Source organism: Pipistrellus hanaki (assembly GCF_964339955.1).
Source record: "Pipistrellus hanaki genome assembly, chromosome: 9".
Taxonomy (NCBI): domain Eukaryota; kingdom Metazoa; phylum Chordata; class Mammalia; order Chiroptera; family Vespertilionidae; genus Pipistrellus; species Pipistrellus hanaki.
The window spans coordinates 75893985-75900497 of NC_140511.1; the positions used below are offsets into that span (position 1 = coordinate 75893985).

Below are 6513 nucleotides of genomic sequence, written 5' to 3' on the forward strand. Positions count from 1 at the left end.
ATCTGTGAATGAATGCCCCAGATTTGCCCTGGCCAGTGTAGCTCAGTTGGTTAGGTGTTGGGCATTATCCCGTACACTAGAAGGTTGCTGGTTTGATTCCCAGTCAGGGCACCAAAATAAAAAATAAATTTTTTTTTTTTTTTTAAAAAGGCCGATTTCTCCCAGGTCCAACCAATGCCTATTAACTACTAGGCCACATGCAACGTGCCTCGTGGATAGTGTAACACAGCTGCTTTACTTATCCTGATTAGGGTTTCAGAGTGCCACAGTTCTCAGGCAAACTCTGCTTTCTCTTGTCAAAGTGCCTCTACACCATCACTGTTGTTCAGATATGCATCCACATACAGAGAATTAAAGAATCCAACTAGCAATCTGCACAGCTTTCTCCAAGTCTGCCGACTCAACATTCAATCATACTTACTTCTGCACTATTAATTTTTATTTTTTCTGCAGCCTTTTTAGTTCTGCTCTCTAATGTACCAAAAAACAATCTTTCACTCATCTTCCCTCTAGGCCACCAGATTTCAATGGCAGTTAACCTCTGGGGCACATAAACCAACCAAAATCAGTACATATTCCACTATAAGGAATTCTGGAACTAATAGTACCCTAGTTTTCTCCATAGTTGTTAAGTACAAAATCAGAGCCTCCTATTATCAGTAAAAAGATGTTAATAACTTGTCAAACTATTTATATAAATTCACAGACTATGCAGTCTTCACTAATACGTACTTATAAAACAGGTCAACACTAGCCAGATGTATATGACAAGTAGTAAACCGCCTCTATTCAGAGTAAACCCAGTTCTTTGCCAAGTCTGTGACATAAAAATGTCCCAGTTCAAGTAAAAGCCTTTCAAGTGCTGCCAAGATCCCTTTTACTTGCTTCTTTACTATCTAGTCAATTTACCTGGTATCCAGATGTCAGTTCATCATCATCCAAAAACTGAAGTAAATTGGGGATTAATGCAACTAGTAACTAATATCTCCCCTTCTCCCAGGAAAGAAAAGTAAAGGGGGAGGGAGGGAGGGAGGGAGGGAGGAAGAAAAGGGGTTCCTATGGCAACTAAACCTAAGCCAAAGCCAAAAGGCCACAAAAACAAATCTCCAGTCAACCTAGATCCAGACTGCAGCAAAAAGCCATTCCCACTGGAAGCACCATCAATTTCAAGGATACTTAAGATGTCTGGCATAAACCTGCATCAAGCCCTGATAAGTATGGAGCCAGTCACTGTTTCAAGATTGACTGACAACCAGTATCAGTGGAGCAAAAGACATTACTGATCAACTAGAGGCTAGGTGTGAGAGGTTGGCTAACTGACCCTGCCCCCTGGTTGAAGTCCTGATAGAACACCCATTAGAAGGGACAATTTGCATATTAGACTTTTATTATATAGGATAATATCTGTCATAAACCAGCATGGGAAGAATGGCATTGCTTTTTAAGACACACCCAACCAAGGACACAAGTCAACATAGCCACTTAATACATAGGAGAAACAAAGGTATAACTCCTTTATTTTCCGGCAATCTCAACCACCTAACCAGCAAATACAGTGTAAGCTCTTTCCTCTGAGGCCTTGAGGGCCACTCACTAAGAGGCTACTTACTCCACATACTAGTAAAATTTAACAAGTTTTGTTATCTGGTCTCTCAGCCAAAACTGTATCTCTTTTCATTCCTGTCTCACCCAAGTCCTTAAGTACCTGTTCCTGTAAGGACTCAATATATTTCTGATCAAATAAATGACGATCAGAAGTAGATGACCATAAACCAAAAGATTAGAAAGCGTCTGCATGAACTTTTTTATATGTCTAGATATTACCATTAATTTGCTGAAAATTTGTATAGCTTTTACACTACTTTCTTCCATTCAATAAACTAAACCTAAATTTTAAGTGTGTACGAGAAAAGGATTTCTGCCCTTCTCTCTACTACTGCACCTCCTATTTCTCAGCAGTAAAACACCTACCTATGTCAGAGTCCAGGCCCAGAGGACCCCTCCTTACCAGCTGGCAAGGTCACTGTGTGAAAGGTTAAGCACAGAGTAGCCTCCCTTGCCCTCAAAGGGAAGAATTGGCAAACTGATACAGGGCCAACTCTCTGGGAATAAAAAAAGATAACGATGAAGCTGGCATCTAAAAACAGAACTGACAGATGATAAGCAAGATGAGGGCAAAAGATACAAAACTCAAAAACCACCGTTTAGCCGAGACCGGTTTGGCTCAGTGGATAGAGCGTCGGTCTGAGGACTGAAAGGTCCCGGGTTCGATTCCAGTCAAGGGCATGTACATTGGTTGCGGGCACATCCCCAGTAGGGGGTGTGCAAGAGGCAGCTGATCGATGTTTCTCTCTCATCAATGTTTCTAGCTCTCTATTCCTCTCCCTTCCTCTCTGTAAAAAAATCAATAAAATATATTTAAAAAAAAAAAAAAGATTATTTAGCATAGGAGCAAACAACCCTAAGTACCTGAGAGTACTGCTAAGTTCGGCACAATACGGTTACTTTTGTTTAACCCTCATCAAGGTTAACATCGATGAGAAATACAGATCGGCTGCTTCCTGTACATGCGCTGACCTCATCCCCAAGAAATAGAATCCACAACCTAGGTTTTTAAAAAGGTCTGGCTGAGAACCGAATTCAAAACCTTTTGGTATATAGGACAACATTCCAACCAACTGAACCACCCAGCCAGGGCACAATATGGTAATTATTTTCATGGGGAGAAACATTTCTAAATTATTTTATAAAATCAATTCATTAAAACTTTCATTTAAAGCTCAGTATTCAGGCACCTGAAAATAATGTATGTACACATATCTCCCATTACTAAGCAACCTCCAAGGTAGAACCTACGTACAACAGACACGGTACAAACCTCCTGAAGGATTCTTTGACCAAGTAGTCCCTGACATTTTTGGTGTAGCACAATGTGTCCAAAACCTAGCTGCACTTCAGTATTACATGGGGAGCTTTTAAAAAACATACTATCAATCCTGCCACAGATTTCCAGAGATGGGATCCATCATCCCATCATCCATGTCATAGAAAGTATCCCAAATGATTCTAAAGGAGGCCAGTCTAGCATTTATCTAGAGCAGGGTTTCTCAACCTCAGCACTATTGATTTTGGAGCTGGATAATGTGTGCCTGTAAAGGGGGGGTGGGGGGGGTGATAAATTCTGTCCTGTGCATTGCAAGATGTTTAGCAGCACCCTGATTTCTACCCTCTAGAAGCCAATAGCACATTGCCCATTGTCCACAGTAAAAATATCTCCAGCCCAGCCGGCATAGCTCAGTGGTTGAGCGTCAATGAACCAGGAGGCACATGCTGTGTTGTAGGCTTCATCCCCAGTGTGGAGTGTGTAGGATGTGCAGGAGGCAGACAATCAATGATTCTCTTTCGTCATTGATGTTTCTATCTCCCTCTTTCTTCCTCTCTAAAATCAATTATATAATATATATATATATATATATATATATATATATATATATATATATAGATCCAAATAGCCATATAGCCAAATGTTTCTTTGGGGGCAAAATTGTCCCCCAGTTGAGAAGCACTCATCTAGAGTAAGTAAAAAACCAATCATATGAGGTGCTCTTAAGAAAGAAAAATAAGAAGAAAGCTACTTAAAGCCAAGAGGCCAGGTCTCTGTTTTCAGCCCATCTCAGCCCATCTCACCCAACAAAAGTAGCTAGCACTACTCAGCCCACACTGGGGCTCAGGTCTTGACTTATGAGGACTTATGAGGAGGACCAAACCACAGCTTCTTGTGCTTTCTATGAAATAAACTCAATGTTGAGTTTTAGTTGAGAAGATTGTTAGAAGAGTTTCACTGTCACTACCATTCACTCTTATTAAGCGTAATACAAACATTATACAATTTTAGACCAATATATACTCAGGCTGCCTCTCAAAGATCTAAACTATAAAACTGAAAGACACAAGTTTATCATAGAAACAAACTAAATACTACAAATACTGTTTTAAAGAAGAGCTACCGGTTTATATTTAATAATATTCTATTTGTACCGAATTGATACAAAAACTTAAAGAAACTAAGCAAACTTCACCCTGTCAAGTCTTAATTTTATTACTATTCATTTTACATCAGCTATGGTCCGACTTTCAAATTCTCAAGTAGTTAAGTTAACTGAAGCTAGCAAGTTTTTTCTTTTCTTTTTTGCTATACTTCACACAAAAGCTAGTTTTCTAATCCCAAACAATCTTCTTCCTGTTCTGGGTAAGTTACACCAGCAAGATGCTCATCTCTACCTAAGATAAGACCGAGTCTATCAAAACAACACTTTCTCGGCACAAGCCAGGTCCCCAGCAAGAATGCCAAGAGGGAGTGAGATGGTTTCCAGTACCACGGAGAAGAGCACGGGACAGGAATTGGGAGACTATGAGTGTGTGTGTGACTGGCTGGATGGCGTTCCCTCAGACACCGTGAAATGCATCCATCCAGGACAACAGTTATTTCCAAACTATCTTCACTGAAGTAGACCTCAATGCACAGTAACTACCCTGAGAAGTCCTGGAGTTCACGAGTTGGGTGCCAATCACTTAGGATGTAGCATCCAAAAGTCAGAGGAAAAGAATCTTTTCATAGGCTTTTCTTTATGTAACTACCTCCTACACAGAAGGCTCTGATGCACCACCACTAACCATTACTCCTGGAAACGTGTATTCAATTCAATGAGTTAAAAATAGAGAAAAGAAAAACTCTCCACTTTGTTTTCTCAGCCCAGCTGACTCTTAAATTACTCAAGAGCTTTCTAAAGACTTTCACCAAGAGGCAGGGCTTACACACTCATTTGGCTTCCTAGTAATTCCTAAACATTTAAAAGTAAATTTTAAATTAATAATAGCCACCAATGACTAAGCTGATTCTACATCCTAGGCACCTTTCCTCGTTGCTTTCTATGCACGAACTCACTCACTCCCGACAAACTTATTTGGCAGACACTATTATTATTATCCCCACATTATAAGAGGAAGCAGAGAGGTTGAGTAACATGCCCAAGGTCACAAAGCTACAAAGTGGCGACGCCAGGACTTGAACCCAGGCAAGTCTACCTCCAGAGCGAAGAGAGCTCCAACTTCACCACCGCTTACGAGACACATCCTAGTGGCTGGAAGCCTGGAGTCCCTTCCCCACTTTGCTGTCTACCTGCAACGGACATGACCTTGAGGGACAAAATCGAAGTAAAAATTCACAAAGCGGGACACCACCTCCGTGTATCCAGTGCTGGGAGGATGAAAGGAACCACCACCAAGGGCCCCTCCCATGAGGGCAAAACATAAACAAAACTCTACGGGGACCCGCACGGAGGAGAAAACTCGTGAAGTACGGCAAGCTTTGGAGGCTGAAACCTCGGGGCACCGAGACACCACCGAGGGCTCCTTCCGTGCACCGACAGCCTAAGCTCCAAGCGGCGACCGGAGCAAGCGGTGTCTGGGGAGGAGACCCCTCCGAGGGAACGGCGCACGAGCGGGCTTCTGGAAGGAGGAGGGCCTCCCAGCCGCCCGAAGGCCCACCCCCTGGCTCCGGGGAGGAGTTCGCGAGCGGTTCTACGGCTCGAGTCACAACACTCGAGCTAAAAAAAAATCGGCTATTTAAATACTCGGAGTGAGCGCTCGCGTTTTCCGTAGAGGCTGCGGCCGGTGGACAGGAACCCACAGAACTTGTTTTCCGGGGGACGGGGTCCAACAATGGTCTTCGCGAGTCTGCGGCGAGCTGCTCCTCCACTTGACACGCTCGGGGGCCCGCACGCGGGGCGGCGCCGGAGCAGATAGGCCGGAGCGCGGCGGAGCGGGCCCGGCCGGGTTAGGGGCGAGTCCGGTCCGGTTCGGTCCGCCCCGCCGCTGCCGGCGCAAAGTTCGCCGCTGCCGGGCCAGCGTCCCACCCCGTGGCCCGAGGCGGGCGAGCGGGGCGGCTGACAGGCGCAGGCGGGGACGGTCAGGGGAGCCTGAGCGCCGCGCCTCCCCGGCCGCCGGGCGAATTCCGGGGGGGAGGGGAGGGGGCCGGGACGCTCCCTCCCCGAGCTATCCGAGGCCGGGCGGAGGGACCCCCGCCGCCGTCCGGGTGCCGAGCCACGAGCCGCCACCCGCTCCTCCGTCCCCCCTCTCCCCCCCCTCACTACCTGGAGGTGCCCGCGACCCGCCGCTAGTTGCGCTCAGGCGGGAAACGCGCTCACCGACACCATCAGCGAAGCGCCCAAAATGGCGGACGTATCAAGCAGGCCTTGAGTTCCCCCCTCCCACCCTCCGGCCGCCTCGCGGCCAATGGCGAGTCTGATCCCGCCTCCAGCCCCACGCTCATTGGCCGTCCTCTCCCACCCCCTGCAGTCCATTGGAGCGCCCAGCGTGCCCCGTTGCACTCACTGCGATTGGCTTTCAGGACCCGTCAGTCAAGCGCGAGAGGCGCATTCTTTTCCCAGGGACTTGACGGATCTGGAATCTCTAGGACCACCCCGGGCGTCTGGAGAAACAAATCAGGAACCA

General features: G+C 46.0%; 1 protein-coding gene across 6 annotated transcripts in view; it reads right to left on the reverse strand.

Annotated features, from left to right (window-relative positions):
• Positions 1–6271, reverse strand: part of PPP6R3 (protein phosphatase 6 regulatory subunit 3) — a 70743-nt gene extending 64472 nt beyond the window's left edge. For all 6 annotated transcript variants that reach the window (XM_084894558.1, XM_084894557.1, XM_084894556.1 and 3 more), the window contains exon 1: positions 6153–6271. The gene's annotated coding sequence lies outside the window, so the exon portion shown is untranslated. The remainder of the gene's footprint in view (positions 1–6152) is intronic.
• Positions 6272–6513: the final 242 nt, after the last annotated feature.